General features: G+C 36.8%; 1 long non-coding RNA gene across 1 annotated transcript; it reads right to left on the minus strand.

The window, feature by feature from the left end:
• Positions 1–786: 786 nt before the first annotated feature.
• On the minus strand, positions 787–20,112 carry LOC108640641. Its single transcript, XR_001921326.1, has 3 exons — positions 19,910–20,112; positions 18,533–18,579; positions 787–1,475 (listed from the first exon to the last, which is right to left on the minus strand). It is a non-coding gene; the product is annotated as an uncharacterized LOC108640641 (long non-coding RNA).
• Between the last annotated feature and the right edge of the window lie 470 nt (positions 20,113–20,582).

Here is a 20,582-nt window from a genome sequence, read left to right on the forward strand (position 1 = left end):
GTTTGCCTTTATATTTTTAAGATTTCTTTTAAAAATCTATTGTTTCCCTTGCAGAGACAATATGAACTCTGTGAGCAAACAAACTGGCTGACTTAGTAACTGGAAGGAATGAAACACCGCTAGCACCTAGGGAGATGCATTTCCAACACTTGTCTTAATGAGGTGATTTCCCTTTGAAGTCAGCCTGTACCACAAGTAATTGTTTTACACCAACACCAAGAGCAGCTTGCCAATATTCTTGTCCATTAAGACTCAGTCTAACAGCCATGTTCTGTGTTTTCAATTAAATACATGTTCTACAAACTGTAGAACTGTAATGCTTCTCAGCCTGAAGAAGACTCTTTCAGTTGTTTTGACAATATAGGCATTTTCCTCTTTGTTTGAACATGTGTCAGGGGGTCAGATGTGTCCTTAGTAAAAGTTTGGATTGTGGGTAGCTAGTAAAGAATGAGTAAAAAACTAGTATACCAGAGGAATCACTCTGATTTATTGGTTCCCTTACAAATGTAAAGCCCTCCTCTCTCCAAACTATGCTATTGTCTGAAAAATAATAATGATTTATTTGAAGGTATTTTCTTTCTCTTCTATCATGCCCATAGTTATTATCTATCTGATTTCTTTGCCTCTTACAAAGAAATCATAAATTTCACATTCCTGGTTAAGTGACTAAATATGATGTGACTGTTATAAAATCTGCAACACCAAGCCATTAACTACTCTGATGTCTAATGAGGTCTACCTCAGAGAAATATTTTTGTATGAGGAATGCAGGATGTTTTTAATTTTGTAATTTTTATTTTCAACCACGAAATATCTAAGTGAAACATTTCAAAACAAATCAGTACAGATAAGACTAGTCTGATATTTTGATTTAAGCTTTGATTGAAGATGTAAACAAAAATGAAATATTGGAAACTGTGACAAGATAAAAATGTTCATGTTGGACTAAATACCTTTAAGCAAGTTAGTACTGTAATTTTCATCCTTCTCCTTCTTCTTTCATTTATACTTATTCTACAAATTCCAAAAGGAGCTCTGGATCCTGAAAACATTAAGGCTTGACATGCAAGAGTCAGTGTCAATATGAATTAAGATTAACCAAGTATTCAGGAAGTTAAATATAACTATGCATGTGCTGGAATGGGACCTTTTAGGAAATCTTACTAAGACACTAATATAAGAAATTTTTCTTTTCAAAAAGTAGTAAAAATTGTTTAGATGAGACTTAAGCTTAAAAGTGATTAGGACACTTTTGCAAGTACTTTTCAGTATTTTTGAAACTGTGCTCCTTCAAAATGCCAATCACAGCTTCTGAGCATTTAATATCCTTGGCAGTTTCAGCGCCCCTACTGCTACTGGGACTGCCTGGTGTGAGGCTATGGCTGAAGTTCTCGCTCTGCTTTGACAGGCTTCAGGCATAAGAAATGTGCCATCAGTTCTCTGTAGACCATGCCACACAGCAACAGTTGACCCAGCTGGAAAAGAAGGTGGGAAAAGGAAAAGTTAAATGGAGGCATTTTAGAACTCTGTTATTAAAGAGAAAAAATAAAGTGCATTTCAAAGCATTGCTTGAGGGCTTTTTATTGAAAAAATATATTTGATAAGGAAAAGAAACTGAAATGGCTATACCACCTGAAAAATTTCTTGTAGATATTTCTCATTGTTATTTTGTAGAATAGTTTCAAAAATTATTTTGACTTTTTTAACCTGAAAAAAAGTTACACCTCCTTCTTTCTTGTTTTCTTTTTTTATTATTATTTATTTTGTTTGTTTTGTTTCCCAGTTGTTACACTAAATTATTTGTAATTATTTCTATTTTTAAAAAATCACTGTCAGAAACTTGACTTATGCTTCAGTTCAAAGTCATTACACGTAACTAAGATTTTCAAATGTATCTAAAGAAGATGGATGACAAAGTACCTTTAAAACATATCTTTAGTATTCTGGCCAGTTCCTATGAATTTTAGCTATAGGACTATATGTCATCAGGCAATATGATGCCTAGACAAAACTTAAAATCTTATGACTTCAGATAGCCAAAGTTCCAAGTAAAAAAAATGAAAATATGTTGACCCTTCTTGTAGGAGCTCAGATTACCAAGTCTGCTTACTGCAAGACAGCAGATGTGAATTATGATCTTTTTTTCCCAGAAACCTTCACTTTTTTCTTTGAACACATAGAAACGCAAATAAAATCAGATTAAATTTCCTATTGCTTAAAAGAAGTGCTGGGAAATCAACAGACAATAGTTTTTCATAGAAAATATTGGAAATGTAATTTCCCTTTCTTTCATTAGAGTTTGAATTTTGGTAACACTATTTAAGTTAAATTTGTTGAAGAACATCTAAAACCTCTAAAACCAGTAACTATACTTTCTTTTTTTATTATTCTTTTTGGTTTAGAACTTTCTTTTTATGCACTCTTGAACTAGCTGTCATATGTATGGTATCACATGGATATAGTAATTGTTATCGTTCATCAATCACCACATCAGCCTGTCGCTGTTTCGACAATAACAAATCGTACCTAAAGGCTCCTAAGTGACTATCAGTGACAGAAATTTAGAATTCCAGGGCTAATGTCTTTCAATACTTGTAGTATCTCACACTCTGGTCTTTTGGCAGAGTGGATGTATTCTGAATATTTCAAGGATGTATATATATTTAATTAGATGTTAAAAGTCTCAGAAAAACATTTTGAGCAAATGGGTCTTCTTATGAATAACTGCTTCATCAGACTGTCGGTAAGGAGTAAAAAGGTGATAGCATTCCACCAAACTTTACTATGGGTGTGTTAAGATGACTAACAAGCATGCTCAGAAGCAGAATTCCTCACTGTTTCAATAAAAGATGCAGGTCCTATGTGTGAAGACTTCCTTTCTCTGCTCCATGTCTACCATGGAAAACAGGCATAGTTGTTTCTGTGTGTGCTTGTTTAAAAGGAAAAGTATTGGGCATTCCCAGGGTAGATGGGAATGTCTCTGACACCTCCCCTGGGGCGAGGAGTTCTTCACTGAATGATTAATATTGGACATTTCAAGAGTCCTTGACACAGGTGGATCCATTATGGCCATCAGCAGAGATGAATATCTTCAGGCTATGTGAGTAAATTGTCCAAGGGGAGTTACCACAGATGAGTCATTTTTGTAAGACAAGGAAATAGTACCAAGCCCATAGAGTACCATCCTTATCTTAAGTCTCTCCCCACGGTCTAAATTAGTAGGCATACTGGGAGAAAAGAAAAGGTGGATACCAGAGTATTTGTGTAACCCAGGACACCATGTTAAGCTAAAAGAACAACAGGCCATATGAAGCAACTTAAAAAACAACAAAGGAGATTGTGCTTAAATTTTCTTAAAAAATGAAGTAACCTTCTAGAAAGACAGAGATGCTGAAACTTTTCGTCAGAAGGGTAAAAGTTTTGGAAAATAGGAAGTGAAGAGAGACTGTAATGGTAAATGGTTCATAATATAAGTGTTAAATTCTGGAAAGCTGTGAATAATCCTTACCAACATAAGTCATCCCATTTGTACAATGTGAAGAATGAAAGCCATCTGATATAATAAATATAATAGTCTGTTCATTTAGTACATTATTACACTGTGGTTTTTAGGAGAATTTAGCAAAAAACATAGCATCTGAAAACAGGTCAGCCTAAAATTCATGTCAAGAAAAAAGGGTTTCGAAGTAACAACTTTGTGATCTATGCAGGGAAAAGTCATCATCATCATGGCTGGGCTTCATGAACAAAGATTTGGGAAGGGCTCTATCCACATTTGTTACAAGCACGCTGGTGGCTAATAAGGCCAATACGAGATAGACATGTCAGATTGCAAAAGGCACAGCAGAAGGACTCCTTAGGTGGTATATTCTGCAAGACAAGCTGAGTGAAAAATGCAGAGGTCAAAGACAGTCTGACCTTTGGTTCAAAGACAAAAAAAGTTATTCAGAAATGCACTTTTTTTAAAGAAAAAAAAAAGAGAGGCAGAATGTAGAATGCAGAAAGATGAAAGCAGCGTCTTAAAACAGTAAGTGAGAATAAACGAGTAGCATTATAGAGGAGATGAGTACAATGTCATGTTCATGTTCAGATGTAGAAGTCATCAACTAGAACTGCAAGAGTAATTTTGAATTCCATATCCACAACCAAATCTTAAGTATGTCACTGTTCTCCCTCTGGGTATTCCACAGTTTCTGTTCTAGGGGTATCCTTGTGATCATTTCTTATCTCCTCTGAGTTAGCCTATGGGGTCTGTTGTAGAGGCAATGATGAACCTGATGATTTTCATCAAATTAAAATTTGTTTAATGAACTAAATTTTGTATACGATAAACCGTGATTACTTCAGGCAGTGGGTTTTACTTATAATAGTCTTCTAGTCTAGTCTGAGCTGTAATGTTTCATAGATGCTACAGTAAGAATTCAATAATAAATTGGTTTTTTAAATTGGTTTGCTTAATGTTACTCTAACCATGTTAGTTTGTGTTAATTTCTGCACCTCTGCCTAACTTGACAGTTCCATTTCTATATACACAGAAATCTGACATATGACATTCACCCTCATCCTGTCTCTGGGTGCCCTGGGAAAGTTTGGCTCCATGCTTTTTACTACTCCTGCATCACGTATTTATCACATTGAAGATACTCCTGAGCTTTTTCTTCTCCAAGCTGAACAAGCTCAACTCTCAGACTCTCCTCATATGACAGATGCTTCAGGTCTTGATGAACCTCATGGCCCTTTGCTGGACTTGGTTATGAGATCTCTTCTCTCCACATCACTCTGCACACTATGCTTGCCATACTTGTCATAGAATCATAGAATACACTGGGTTGGACTTTCTTACTGGATAGAAGCTCTTCATGTCTCTCCCCCATTGTTCCTAGTTTAAAGGTGTCCTCAGCCTGTTGGCTTTTCCATGACTTAACTGTGTGGGTCTTCTCTCTTCATAGCAGTCCTTATTTCTCAACAAATATCTGATGGTCATAGAAACCAAAGCCCTGCTGTTGACACCAGCTACACAACCAGTTGTTGACCTTCAGGATACGTCCACTCCTTCTCAAGCCCTAGCTCCCCCTTCCCCTTTAGGATCAAGGATACACCACCTGGACTTATGTGCTCTTGATCATCTCCTCCAGAGTGCAGTAGTCATGCTTGATGTATGTATTCCTGGTGTTCTCTGATACTATCACTGGTGCACACATGAAAAAGTAGAAGGGGTCTGCTGTTACCTGAGGGCTAGACAAAATTTGGCATTCTTCCCACAATATCCCAAACCTGTCCCCCTAGAAAGAAGAACATATCCCCCAACAGCAGGTCAAGTAAGCAACTGGAGCCCCTGTTGCCTGCAGCAAAAGCTCTGTTGTCACTCCTCATTTCTTCCTGGTGCTACCATGTGTCTCAGTCTCACTTGGCTCCTATGATTCACTGGAGAGAGCTCCTAATACCTCATCTGCCAATCTGCAGGTAGTGCAGGAGTCATCTTCCCCCACTGGAAGAAGTCACTGTCTTCCAACTTCCATCTCCACTTCTAAGCCTAATAAGCACGAATTCCACCTTCAGTGCATTTGGAGTTCAGGCTCTTGGGAAGATCAAATCAAACTCATTCTCTTAATCCATACGGTTCTGATTCTTTAGTCAGGAATTTTAAACAAGTCACCTTTAGGACAATACCTTTTTCATTTTGTTGTTGTCATGCAAGTAAATTTAATTAAATCACACTAATTCTGAGCAGACGGGATGAAGAAGTGGAGGAATGAGACTGAAAGGACAAGGAAGGGATTGATTCCTTGCCCTGCTTTCACCAAAATCCCAACAGCATGGTATAATTAGGAGAGTCAGGATCAGTCAAAGATCAATCAAAATTAAAAAAACTCACAACTAGTTCATAGGGAAAAGTTCATAGGGAAAGCTCTATGCAATGAAAAGCCAGTAACAATATTTCCTTGACTCTGTTTATGTCATGTTTGAAGCCAGGGTCTCTTCAGTGAGGGGGTCATGACCTCTCCAGAGGTCACCAAAAGTAATCATGGGGATGTGAAACATTGACAATTTATTAGGTTCAGTAAACAAAATCTTGCCTTTCCACTTCTGTTCTATCCTTCACCTTCAAGAACAAATGTCAGTCTATCATCAAGACTACAAAATGCACGCACAGGTAATTCTTGCAGGCGTGTCACTATTACTGTGTATATGTGTTTTCCTGCTGGCTTATAGGAAATTCAAAAGATTTCTAGCATCCTGCTTTCCTTTCACTTCACATAAGCTCCGCTGGGATTCTAATAACGCTGATAACAGGGCACACAGAAATCTCTGGAGCATCAAGGGCACTTACAAGGCATGATCCCAAAAGAGAATAAATATAAAATCATAGAATTACAGAATATTCAGAGTTGGAAAGGACCACTAGGATCATTGAAGTCCAACTCCTGGTCCTGCATGGGACAGCCCTGCAATGTGCCTGAGAGCATTGTCCAAACACTTCTTGAGCTCAGACAGGCTGTGGCCACTTCCCTGGGGAGCCTGTTCCAATGACCAACCCCTTTCTACATGAGAAACCTTTTCTTAATATCTGACCTCCCCTAACACAACCTCATACCATTACATGGTATGTTGGTAATACTATGATATGTGGACAGGCTACGGCAAATAGCCTTCCCAGGTGATCTTCAAGGTCCCCTTCCAATCCAAATCATTCTATGATTCTATGAAATAATATAAGGTAGATATAAAAGTTTATGAAATCTCAGAGTGAGGTAGGATGCGAAAAAATGTTACAGCAAACATGGGATGGCAAATTGCCTGTTCTGAGTATGCCTGAGGAAAGAAAATTGTGCCTTTACAGGATGATCAGCAAATCCCCACCTCATCTTTGTAACTGGATTTCTGTTGCTACTGCCAAAGACAGGAGGGACAACTGGAATGATGGGAAGAAGACATTTCCTGGCAACAATAGCTCTTCCTCTTAAAGTCTTTTCTGGCTGTTTTCCCAAGCCTGGACCTGAAGTTCCCCCACACTAGGAGCAGGACCTCCCCAGCTATCTGCCAATTCTTGGGAACTTGAGAGGAGGATAGGGATACTTGGATGTGAAACACTGGTTATAGCAGGGGCTATAACACCAAAGGGAAGAGAGAGTGGGAATGTGGATACTCTACTCCTTAGGAACAGAGGAAGAGGTTCCAGCAAAGAAAGAGGAGGCATGACCTCAGCTCCCCTGAAGTTTCTGACCTCTTGGCATCTTTGTCCTCTCCTCCCCCATGCTTACTATTTTCACCCTGACTGCACCTGGTCACAGCTGAATACATCTTTTCTGAGTTTATCTGGTCAGGCCCCTGGGGGCCAAGGGTTGCTCACTCCAAACACAAGGACAAGTTCTATCCTTGTTCCCATTACTTCATGGATCAACACCTGCACTGGTTTCATCTTGACCTGTCACTTTCCCATGGGTTATACTTATTTTACTGAAGGGTAGCAAGAGATTTTTGCCTCACAGAGAGGTCATCTTAGGCAGGTACTACCTAGGTCCTAGAGCACAATAATTCTTTGCCTTCCTATTTTCGTCTGCTATCTTTTAATTGGTGCTTTCATCCAGTCAGTCACTCTGCTGCTTTGTCAGTACCCAAGGTAAGACACCGTGATGTTTAATCATTTGCTGTAGTTTACAGTAGCTACTTGTCTCAGGTGAGCATGTCAGCTTTGTGTTACCTTGCAAAACACATTTCCAGATACCTTATCACAGTTCTTGGGTGAGCTCCAAAGAGCCCACTCCAACAGAATAACAAGAAGCAGGAAACAGGCACAGCCAGATAGTGCCAATCTGAAATGTCAGCATCAAAGGAACAACAAAGCAAGAACACAGCTCAAATACACCACTCTTGGTCTAAAAATCAAATTCCATTACAAGCCAATGACAAAAGGTATTAGAAAAACCCTAATGGGACAAACTGCAGGGTAAAAGAGAACTTAAAGGTTGGCATTAGACTCAGCAATTTTGGAGACTGACATCAGAAACATTTATAGAATATTAGGGGACAACAGCTCCATCTGAGCAGATAAGGTCAATTTTTGCACAGGGATTATTTTATATGGCCTGTTTTAAGGAAGTGGGATGAAGAGGTATAAAGGAAAGCAGAGATTGGGTTGAGTGGTTCATTTTGTCCCTTACAAGCCTAGTAGGGACCAGGAAGTTTTCATACAATGCACTGAAGTCAGAAAGAGGGTGGAAAGAAGGTGGAAACTCAGCAGAGAGTAATTTAAGACCTGTTGTCCCACAATAGATTATATGAGAGCTATATTATAGGAAATAAAAAAAATATTTACCCAAACCTTATTGCCTAAACTTACAAGAAAGCGCTGAAGGCGGAATCAAGCTACAATAAATGGTAGCTGCAGCTTTATCACTGTGTAAATGTTCTTTAACAACAACAAAAAAAACAACAAACAACAAAAAAAGTGAGCTAAAATTTTTGAAAGTTGCAACCATCTTAGGCTGAGTAGGCAAGAGATGAACATATGGCCCTTGTGCACATCTCTGTGTCCATATTCAAACCTAAGTTATGCTCTTCTATGTTAGAATTCAAATGAAGGTAACATGGAGATGATTCATCTCTTCCAGCAATAATTAGCGATGACCAGTTTCTTTCTTTCAGCTTCTGCTTCCAACGTGGATTATATTCACATTGAATTAGGTGAAAATATAATTTGAGAATTTAAGTAATATATTATTGTATTGAATGCTGTTTTGTTTCAGTGTACGTGTGGACTGTGATTTTCTTTCAAAAGCTAAATTTTTAAGGTTTAGAACCCTAATCTCAAAATTAAATTTAAAGAGAAGAAAAACCACACAAGACAAGCTTTTCAGATGCTGTAATTCATGTTCAAAAACCTGAAATGTTTATTTCTAAATTTTCTGAGATCAAAAGATAACTTGCCACATTTGCATTTGAGCATTTGTTGGTAATGCATAGAATCTATGATTGCAGTAATTAATATGGATTAATACAATATTAATTGAATGTCTAAAGCACTAATCCTGGAAAAATGGTTCAATAACTCTTGTATTTATCAGTACATTTGCCATAAAGCAGACTAAAAAAAAAAAGATAAAAAATAAAAAGATAAAAGGAGATCTTTTCATCTTGTATGACCAAGACACTGAAGATGGCACTGCTTCTCCCCAAAAATTAAGATTGACTGATAATTAGGATCAGTCTTCCATAATGTAGCCTATGAAAAAGTACTGCACAGATGTGAGAGTGATCCACCATGACAAGAACAAAGTCTACTACAGCAGTGTAGCTCTACAAACAGCCTGAAACTCTTTAAAGTTGACACAAGGTGCAGTTGACTCTAGCTGTAGCTGACGCTACTGCTAACAGTAAGCTTGAGATGGTCTAGATAAATGGCCTCTTCAGATAGGTACCCACACACTAGGTATGAATCAATATGAATACTACAGATTACACATGCTAAAGTATAATATTTTTTATCACTACGGGAGAAGGAGAGGAAGCATAGGAAGAGAGATCCCCTGTTGAGTTTTTCAGCTTTCTCAAAAGTCTCTAAACCTTTCGTTCTTAAAAAATGCTTTTCTTTTTTCCTTTTTATTTTTTTTTTTTGATTCCACAGTCAAAGGACATAAAAGTCCTAGAGGAACTTAATTTCTTATCCCTGGGAGCTTTCCTGATGATGCTTTTGTTACAAGGGCTCTCATAAGCAAAATTCTCTGATAGCCTTAGTAAAAAATTAAACATTGCTTTCCTCAGACACTAATTTTAAGGAGTTGTTATCTATGGTTTCTGTGTGAAGGAGTATTACCAGACCCCTTCCTGATCCTATCAACTCTGTTTAGTAGGCCTTTGTTCCTGTCATGGTTGTATTTCTCTATGGAAATTACAGTGAGGTACTGAAGCACCTATTCTAGCAGTCATGTCCTGACAGCCATGCTATCTGTGGGGGGAAATTTTCTGAAATGTTTTCTGACGTATATCAAGACAGATATGAAATTCTTCTGTCTTTTAGGCTAATTTGGAAAGCCATGAAAACATTCAAACATTTGGATCCAGCTTTTACCACTCACACAGAATGACCTCCCTGTGATAGGCAGTTATATTAAGAGCTACTCTGCGCTAGCTCCAAATGAGATGATACATCTACATGATTCAAGTCAGAGTTCATAGAATGAGAGAAAAAAAAAATCATTAAGGTAACTGGAAAAAAACAACAACTTTCAAGCAATAAAAAACTTCCTGTTAATAAAGTCAGCATACTTCAGAGCTAAATACAGGCTGAAAAAAAATTACTCTCAGCTTAATAAGTTAATTGGTTAGACTGTGAGACCTTGCAAATACTGTGAGACGTATTTAATTGGTTGCGGGAGTGCTCAGGGATTTTCTACATAGCTGAACATACATTAAACGATTAGTCAAATAATTCTTAAGTTCAGTTCAGTTGTTGTCAAGACCAATTTTTACTTTGCCTTTCTTAAGGGAATTGGCTGCCAGAGCTAGTTCATCCATTGTACATGGTTCTCTGCAATGACGAATCTGCTGCTTTTCCTATCAATTATTGTTCTATGATATTCTATAACTTTAATGGAGTTGATACATAAACTCATCTGCAGTGACAAGGAAGGATTATTCTCTCTCTCTCAGATCACTAGGAAGCTCCTTTATGCTTATACTGTCTTTTCTGTCAGTCATAATTGTATTCCTTAAGAAACTCTGCCATATTTTCCATTTTTACTTAATTAATAGAGAAATCAGTCCTCCAGCAACTGATAAGGCCATCACAGATGGGATCTTCAGCAAGAGGATACACCTGAGCCACCTGTTTATATTTTTCGTCTTTATGAGGTATTTTTGGCTCAAGCCACACAATTCATACTCTAGCTTCTTGAGATACATATTAAAAACAGTCTTGAAAAAAAAGACTGTACATTTCTAGCTGTGCTTTCATATTTCCTATTAAGGAAATTACTTACTATGATCTTTGCAACTTACCTTTTAACAATTTAAGTGGCTAGGAAGTATTACTATGGGTGGTGTTAGAGCTGCTTTTAGGTTTATAATGACAGACAGATGCAAACTCAGAATAGAAATGATGAGTAAAGCGGGATTTTTTTCAGTGCAGTCCAGCAGTGTTAGTGCTGTTAAGCCCCACACAAAATGCGTCAGTATTCTCATTTCCATTTTCTACTATTGAAAGATTTGGGTTACAGAATAAACTTAGATGCCAGACACCTGCCTGCATTTTAGCTAGTTACCATATTCATTATTTGCATTTAGCAACTGTTAATACAACAGCTGTTGAAACTACTAATGTTAAATCTTCCTCTGTTACTAAGACACAATGGTTTTTAAAATAAAACTTTTCAAGCAAGGCTTCCAGACAGTCGTGATGTGAAATACTGCTACCACCCTTTGACAGGATTTCCCTATTTCCTGTATGAGTTATGAAGGGTGCATGGACAAAACGATCAGATGTAACAAAGGTTCTATACTGTTTGTGAGTACTGCAATAACTAGCCTAATCTGAGGGTCAATTTTTTATTTCTGTGTTTGTTATTGACATAGTATCTGATTTTGTAATTCGGGCAGCTTGAGGATGCTTTTTGTCACTGAAAGTAGACTTTAAAGTTTTATCAGTGTAAGGCCTCATGAAAGACCTTTTATGTGGTATTACCAATTTGATTAATTTGGTAAACCTTATTTTTACAGCAGTAGGAATGTATTAAAATGTCCAGATTTATTAAATTTTTCATAAACTATCTCCAACAGTGACACCTCCATTAATGTTAGCATAAGAGCGCTAATAAGACCCATTTTTCCCTCCTAAGCAACACCAAGGAACAAATTATCAGTCAAACTTGTCATTAACCTTGTGATTTTCCAGAAAATTTTGGTTAGAGGCATCTGACTATACAGCATGTATAAATATGTGCACCACTGTAGCCATCACAGCTTTCACCCCTTTCCTTCCTGAGCTTAAATGTTCTTTGAGTTGTTCAATGCTACCATGTGTTAACTCATGACTGTATTAAAACTGCCTAAATCACAGCTTGCTATGATCTGATGATATTATGGCATCACTAGATGGAATTTTAAATTAAAACTGTTCGGGTGTTTTACCTTCTGGAAGCTGTAATACTTCTTTTGTTGTATTGATCTAGGACCTGACTTAGAAGAGTGGGAAGAGTAATGAGACTTTCCCTAAGATAGCAAGTGATGAAGATAAGTGCAAAATTGAACTGACAAGCTTTAGGGTGGTAATGTTCTTGTGTGCACTGGTGACAGCTGGTTGGAAGATTTGTGCTGAAAAGAAGTGGTTCTCCAGCTAGAAGATACTTGATAAAAGAGAAAACAAAAATAGGGATTTGGCATCTACCTTTGAAACTAATCACATTCTCCAGGAGAATAAAAAAGATTGTTCTTTTTAATACGAAAACATATGCCCGTGTTACTGAAAACATAGACCAGGAAATTGTAGTCTAAATATTCTGAAAGCCTACTTCATGGGAAAAGAAACTGAGGTAGAGACAAGCAATAAATGAGCTAATTGCTGTCTACATTAAGATACGTAAACACAGCACACAAAAAAGGAAGAGTATTTGGAAGAAGAATCTTCAAGCACTTTAGAATTCCAAGTATTTTCTGAAAGGATGACTGATATTGATTCACCATGTATATTTTTAACAAACATGGTGTCTCTTCTCTATTCAGATATTTTGGTACCTAGTTAAATATTATGGTTGTCATATACAATGGATATACATGACAAACCCCAATTTCTACTTTTATGGCTGCTGCCCCAGGGATTTTGAGAGCCGACTGTTGAAAGAGAAGAGTTAATCAATGACTCATGAAAACAGAAGGGTCAACGTTTACCTTTTCCACTTTCATGAAGTTTGAAGACATCAAAACAAGAAAAAAAATCTATAAAGCAAAAGGCTGTGTGTTTTGCCAAGGCAAATTTTTATCCCCAATAAAGATGATCATCCAATCAATGTTTTCAAGTTTGAAAACATCATGTCTATAGCCGCAATTAAAAAAATAAACAAAACAAAACTCAGCAAAAAGCAAAACACATCACAAAACACCTGCATTAAATTCAGGGAAATCTGAAAATTTTCTATTTACAACTGTTATACAAGAACTAAAATTATGTTATTTAATATGATCTTTGTGTTTTGTTCTAATCTGAATATGAAGAAATCCTATGAGAAAGTGTTACAACAACTTCTTGCAACATAATTATGTGAGACATCTTAGTTCTTTGTCAGTGTACCCTTCGAAGAAAAAAGGCAACGCAGAAAGAACCGTGTATTGCAGAATACACCACCTAAGGAGTCTTTCTGCTGCACCTTTGCAATCGGATATGTCTGTCACGTATTGGCCTCATAAGCCACCAGCGTGCCTGTAGCAAATGTGGATAGAGCCTTCCCAAATCTTCGTTCACGAAGCCTAGCCATGAATGACTACCCAGTAGTACAGGATTACTGTACTAATAGCTGTCTATTTTTCTACATCTTTATCATGCTATAGGTTTGTGCATGTTGTTTTCATGCTTCTGCATCTCATGTATATATTTTGGAGAAGGACTTGTACTTCATATTTGAGTACCTGTTCATTCTGCAATTAAGCTATGAGTTTACTAAAAGTTCTGTGTTCTCTTTAGGCCATTGCATTTTACAGGTGCGTTAGAGGTCAAGATGCAGCATAGTCAAAGTGTAATCTCTTTCAAACAGCAGAAATTAACCTTGAAGTATCACAGAAATGATAGCTATGTTCTCCAAGGAGAAAATGGAATTTTTCTTTCTACCCTGAAAGTGTCAAAATAGCTTCTTTTTTGTTGCCTGGAAGGAGGATACTCTGTTCACACGTTATAAATTAAAATGATTGAAAAGGAAGAGGAAAAAAACAAGTTGATAAAATTATCAGATCTGTTATTTGTGGATGACATTTAACTAGATATTTAAAAATAATCTGTCACAAGGCTGAACATAACCAGTTATCTTAGGTTATTTCTGAACTGCCACCTGCTTAATATTTTTGGAAGACAACCCTTTGGGGCAGACTGTACTCCTTGATACATCTGAATACTGTGGAAATTGCAATATGTAATAAGCATAATAAAAATCTTTAATTAATTAATAAGATTGGAGTGTCTAGAACAAGGAGAAGGAAAGACAGGAAAGTTCCCATGAACATTCAGTTGTCAATCAGCATACAGTTAAGAAACAAATATTTAAACGTCTTCTTTTAGAATGGAAAATCATATAAAAACTTGTTAAATAACTGGGACATTTTATGTAAGTGTTGCTATGGGACTTATTTTTCATTCTCGTAAAGCACAGAAGAAAGAGAATGTATTTAGATGTCCACTGTGTCTATTTTTTACACATTCCATAAGACTGATGCTCACAATTACTTGGCATATTGAATTTCTTCAGGACATGCCTTGTATTATTAGAACTTCCAGTAAGCACAGAGATAGATGTTTTTAGCAATGAAGTTTGTGAGCTAAACTACTGTATATCAGATCAAACATTCCTCCATTGTGATGGATGACTTCCCTTCAGCTCTACACTTCTGAAGTTGTTCTGTTTATTTCATTTCAAGCTCACTTTAATCCACATTTGAAGGAGCCAAATCTATATTCAGCGTTGAAACTGCTCAGTGTTCCTGTCAGATCTTTCTTTTTATTTTTTTACTGATGCTATTTAAAGGTTTTCTGTTAGAAAGCTTAGAATATAGAAACGTATACAAGTTAATTTCACATTCTCTATGCAATTTCTACCATAAAAACAGCAAATGATTCAGTAGCCTTTAATCACAGAGCATGTCTTTGTTTCTCCAGCTAAGGATTTTTTTCCCCTTAGTAAAATGGCAAATTGGGTCTTCCAATTGGGTTAGCAAGAAAATATCCTTTACTTAAAAATTAGCAAGTGAGCATCTGTATTAACACCTTCTTTCTTTTCACCTCCAAATTCAAGATTATTGTTCTCTGCATATTCAGAGATGTCTGCAGAGCTTTGAGCATTGATAGTAACTGGAAGCCCCAGTGTAAATCTTCTGCCAAGATGACATTAGGCCAGAAGAAACACTCATTATCTCTAACTGGCCATCCTATAACAAATAAAAAGTCTTGAACACCAGCCAAAATTAAAATCTGTCCCTGTTGTTTTTATGTTTGGTAGCATTTGTGTAAGACACGATCATTAAATCATAGAATTCAGCTTTCACCATCTCACCACTCCTGCCTGTAAGCTCATCAGTAAAAGCTACATAAAGGGGTGTGCTTAGCAGCATGATACAGATCCTAAGCCACTGGCCTGGTGTTTTGGTCTCATAAGCATATTAGACAGCTTTATGGGATTTGCATTTAACAAAACTATAAGGAGATTAATTACAGCTCCTTAAGCCACTGAAAAATAATGTAAAATCAATTACTGTGTTATTGGCTAGGCCAGACAAAAAATCAAATGAGCACAGCACTTTCACTTTCCATTGCAGATTACCATTAGCAAAGATTTCTCAGATATGTGGACATGATTATGAAATGTGGGATAATGTTAGCTAATTTTTAATTAGGGAACTTTTTTTTTCAATTCTATGATGGCTAGACATAAGGCCTTTGTGGGAGTACAGTGGTCTTTTGTATTTTCACTGAAGATTGCTGAAAAATTTTGCAGATAATGAATAGAGATCCAATGTTTTTTTCCCTGTAGATAAACAGCCATGGATTTGTCATTTGATGATCAATGCATAGTTCAGTGGGAAAAATTCCATTTGTCTGCATGTAGTACAGTACTTACACTGTACTGTAATTCACAAGACATTTTTAAACAGTTCATTGTGAAGAATCACATAAAATTTTACTTAAAGACTTTTGAACACAAGATTGAAAATATTTGAGGAATTTTATTTAGGGATAGGCCTGTAAAACAAATTAAAGTACAAATACTGTCCCCGCTTAGGTATATTTTTCACATATGCCTGATGTCCTCCATCCTCTACAGTTTCTTTTGAATTTAGTATATTTTATAATGTTATAATATACATTTAATGCAGACTGAAGTCCTAGTGGACAGTAGTGTATGAAACCAAAACAGGAACAGGTTGAACTGAACTCTTCTCCCTTCCTTCTCCTGGGTTCAGATTATACCCCACAGCAGAAGACTCACTCTGCATGGCAAATCACGCATAGCTGAGATGCATAATGGAGCAAGTCTGCATGCATGGGAGAAAGGCACACACTTCCAGCTGCTGTAAAGCAGTATAATGTCTCATTAGCTGGAAAGGAGGCAGAGAGCCTCTAAAGTGCTATGAAAGAGCCAAGTTTGTGTGAATTGCTAGAGGGAAGATAATGGGGGGCAAATCTAATAAACCCAAGACTGCTATTAGTACAATGTATATTAAATTCTTTGGAGTTTTTCATATTCAATAGTGACTCCAAATGCAAGTATTTTGTGACTCATCAGGGAGTCTAATTCTCAGTGTAGAACATATATGCTAACTGGAAAGGGAGTCCTGCTGTGCTTTATTTCATGTCATTATAGAGACCCAAAATATATATTTGGAAAATGCTTTAAACTAATATTTTGGCTGAGGTGAGCTAGGTCCATGAACATTACTACTACAAGTGCTCAAAGATGGTTGAGTTGTAATTGCACATGGGGCAATGAAAAATTATTCTCAAAGCTTGTCCAGACAAAGGTATTCTAAATCATTTCACACTGATTAATATAATTTTTTTTCCTACAAGAGAGGCAGGACATCATTACAAAAGTTCAAAAATACTGGGACTCGAACTGTTTTATAAGATACGCTTGTATTTTCTGGATGCATTGAAGACACATCATATTATTTTCTTTAATATCATATTGCTATCACTTCATAACCGTGTATGGATAAAGTGAGACAGTTGTTGGCAACAGGAGTGAAGTCATAATATGATGTAATATGTAATATGATGTACTAATATCCATTAGTAGAAGTCTCAACAAAAACAACATTTAGTTTTAAAGGTGTAATGAATATTAAGCAGTTCTTGAACCTTATAGCTATACAACACTGGGATGAATTCAGCCTAAATAGAAAGGAAAATAAATGAACAACAAAACCAATGAAACTCCTTGAATTAATTAATATAATTTTTTAATCCTCAGGTAGATTAGACCATAAAATAGAGATTCTTTCAGAAAATCCACACACCTCACTGTCCATGTCAAAATAATTTTGTCTTCCTGTTAAAAAAAAAAAAAAGTCCTATAAAACACAGTTGTCTGATCTGAAATCAGAAAAGTTTTTGGCTGGAAAAACAATAAAGATAACCACAAAACCAAGTCTTGAGAAACAAGAATTCTTAAGAACAAACACTTCCTGAGAGGTTCATTATGAAAAAAAGAGAATGCTTTTTGCTCTTGTACAGAGCAATAAATTTTACCATTTGAAAAGCAGAGAAATGACTTAGTTCTACAGCCACTTCCAGGTGGGTTGGAGAGCATCTCCCTGCCAGCTGTGGCTCTGTCGTGCATTAGAGATGGACGAAGGCTCCGTGAGAGCTCTCATTTGGATACCTCAATTGTTCTGTCATTTGGCCATTGAAAAAAAGACGGGTGTGAAAAATTATGTAAGACATTCTGGCAAAATAAATGAACCAGCTGACTTTGTCTCTTCTACATTTGCTAAAGTAAAAATACTCAAATAGCAAAGAGTGCTTAGGGAGAGACTGCTCCTTCTGTCATAGGTCAGGAATGTGACTGTCTGCTTTTAAGATAAGGCTTGGGGAAATCATTTCTGGCCGGAGCCTTGGCATACTGAGTAAGATAGGAATCTAACTGCGTTCTTTTTAAAGCTGGTCATCAAATACTTATCTGATGAGAGAACTCGGTGAAATTTCCTATTTGAACCACTAAGTGTCATAGCAATCTGAATAGCTAAAAAGATTTCTTGGATTTAATAAATCCCTTCTAGGAGAAAAAAAAAAATTGTTCTTAGATTACTTAGGTTCTGGTCACCTACTTACTAATCATCTCCTGACTAATCCTCCATGAAGTTGAAGCCTCAGTGATTTCCTCTTACCCTCTTCCTGATTTGCTTCCTTTTAGAGAGGAAGCAGGAGCCACCTCATGTGATATACACAATCATTAACAACACTGAAAAATGAGTGACAACAAAAGCACTCTCTGAGGTTACTGTACATTTTTTTTTCCTGTAAATTATTCCCTCACTTCCAGCATATTTGTATGAGGGACAGTGGAGAAAGTGTTGAAAGAAATATATGGTGTCTGCTTAGACGGGAACATGCTGATAAGCAGTGGCACGTCTTGACAAGCATTTCTCCTTATCTCATTACCTCTCATTCTTTCCAGTTTCTCCTCTTCAGCAAAACATTGAAATGTGACTAGAGCAATAACAGTGATTAAAATGTCAGATTGCTCTGTCTTTCACTATTTATCTTATTTTCCTCATCTACTCAGGTATATACAGTTGTAGAGGGAAAATGGTAACTCAGGGAGGCTGAAGTTGTTACCCATTTAAAAGATGAGCGTCGTGTTGCTGATTTCTCCATGTGAGTGTCTGTAAGCAGAGAGAGAAAGAGATGAGGGAGTGTGTCAGTGAGTGTGTGTGCGTGCGTGTGTGCGTGTTGTATGCAGAATAATCTTGCAATCATCAGAAGGATTATTTTTGGTGAGATAGGTGACACCATATAAATTTAGCAACACAGCTTGCCTCCTTAGAAAACTGTTTGCAATGCTATTATTAGGCACCATTAAGAACTGAATGAGTCTGCCTATTTGCAATATAAAACATTCATGAAAATATCATAGGTCCCTTTTTGCAGCAAGTATGCTAAGTAGATTCTGTTCAACTGTATTATGCCTGCATTTGCAATTTTACAATTAAAAATACTTAGTACTTTAATTATTAATCCTAATACACAGAGATTTAAAGCATTCTGATAAAAGTCTCCAGATCAGGCAAATTCTCAGTGAGAAAAGGCAAAATGTATCTGGAATAGAAATCATCACCCTCATCCTCTTGAAGAATGTAACTAATCTTCACTAAATTGAATTCATATAAATGTTATTAATTTTCTGTTCTATACAGACTAGCTTGTCCCCCGTTCCTCCCCAAGACATATCTATCTGGAGAAGGACACTGGAAGATTGAACTATCTATGAGAGATGTCAGGGAAGGATTAGTCATCCTATGCCTTCACATGAGAGATCTGCAGTCTGTTACGCTTTGTGAACATTGGAGTTCCTCTGTTTCTTTGTCATTATGAGTGCTCCTGAGAAAGGGCAGGATACGGTCTGTCATGAATGAGTTGTTTAGGTCACTCAATCTCCAGCAAAAGGTATCGACAAAAACAGGTTTAATGCAAAAGTGTAAGCACAACAAAGCTCACTGGCAAAGTTCACTTTACTAATTTCTAGATGCTTAAAGCACACAAAGAAAAATCAGAGTAAAATCTAATATCTATCATTCTAAAAGTAAAATACACCTAAAATTATTTACGTGTAGGCTGGGGATGAAAAAAATTAAGGTTGGGACAAGAAAGAATAAAGAAAGAATTAAGGATGGGACAAAAAAGAATAAAGGACATTCCCACTGAGCCATAAGCTTCAGAATGGACCTCCTTACCAAACTTCGCTGCAGACTTGACCAACAGTTCAGACCTAAAGGTTTTAACAGTGCTTAACAACACTTAATCAATAGCCTAATTTAAACAATTTAACAAAAGATTTTATAGAATTTACTATAGTACAGTCGTAACCCTTTTGTAGGCCTAACTTATGAATCTAACATACTTAAGAATCTAAGAGAATAACATTCATAGTACACTTGCTATAGCATATTCACATTTGCATGCACAGGATATAAATATGTACATACAAATATGTACCTGTGAAAAATTCCCCTCAAGTTCAGTGGAGTACTCATGTTGGATGTCTTTGCATCTTCTCAATAGGTGAAGAGTTGAGCTTTGAGGAGTGAGGCTCCGTTGTCAGTGTTCGGCAGCAGTTCAAGTACAGCAAATGAGAGTTCTCTGGCTCTGAGAGCTGTGCCACTCAGAGTGAGATTGCTGGTCACAGCCCACTGTGGTCCAGGAGAGCTCAAAGGGTATCACTTAAGGACCACTATTTATAGGGTTGCAAGACAGATGGCTTTAGTCATAGCAATTTTCCATACTGGCTGCAATTCAGGTCAGTAACTTTCTTTGAAAGTTCAGTAACAACAATGTTGTACCATTTGGGTTGTTAGTCAGGCAAGAAAAATAATTTTCCGGGGCAGTTGGTTAGAAAACAGGAGATTGTTAGACAACATAAATTCTTGGGAGCAGACAGTGTTTCTGATAAGCTCAAGAGGAGCTTAGCCCAGATGTTGTTCCTCAAGGCTGAGGCCTAAAAAGCATTTCTGATATCATAATGCAGCTCATGGAGTGGGGAGGGGTATTGTGTCACCACAGAGTAGGAGACCATTTACTCAGGTTGACACACGACTTCAGTCTGGTGATTGATCTTTCAGTTTGGTGACTAAAAGACAGGCAGATGCCATTTCAAAGACCCCTTTTAGAT

This window comes from Manacus vitellinus, unplaced genomic scaffold (genome assembly GCF_001715985.3).
Source record: "Manacus vitellinus isolate BGI_N305 unplaced genomic scaffold, ASM171598v3 scaffold_4_pilon, whole genome shotgun sequence".
NCBI lineage: Eukaryota > Metazoa > Chordata > Aves > Passeriformes > Pipridae > Manacus > Manacus vitellinus.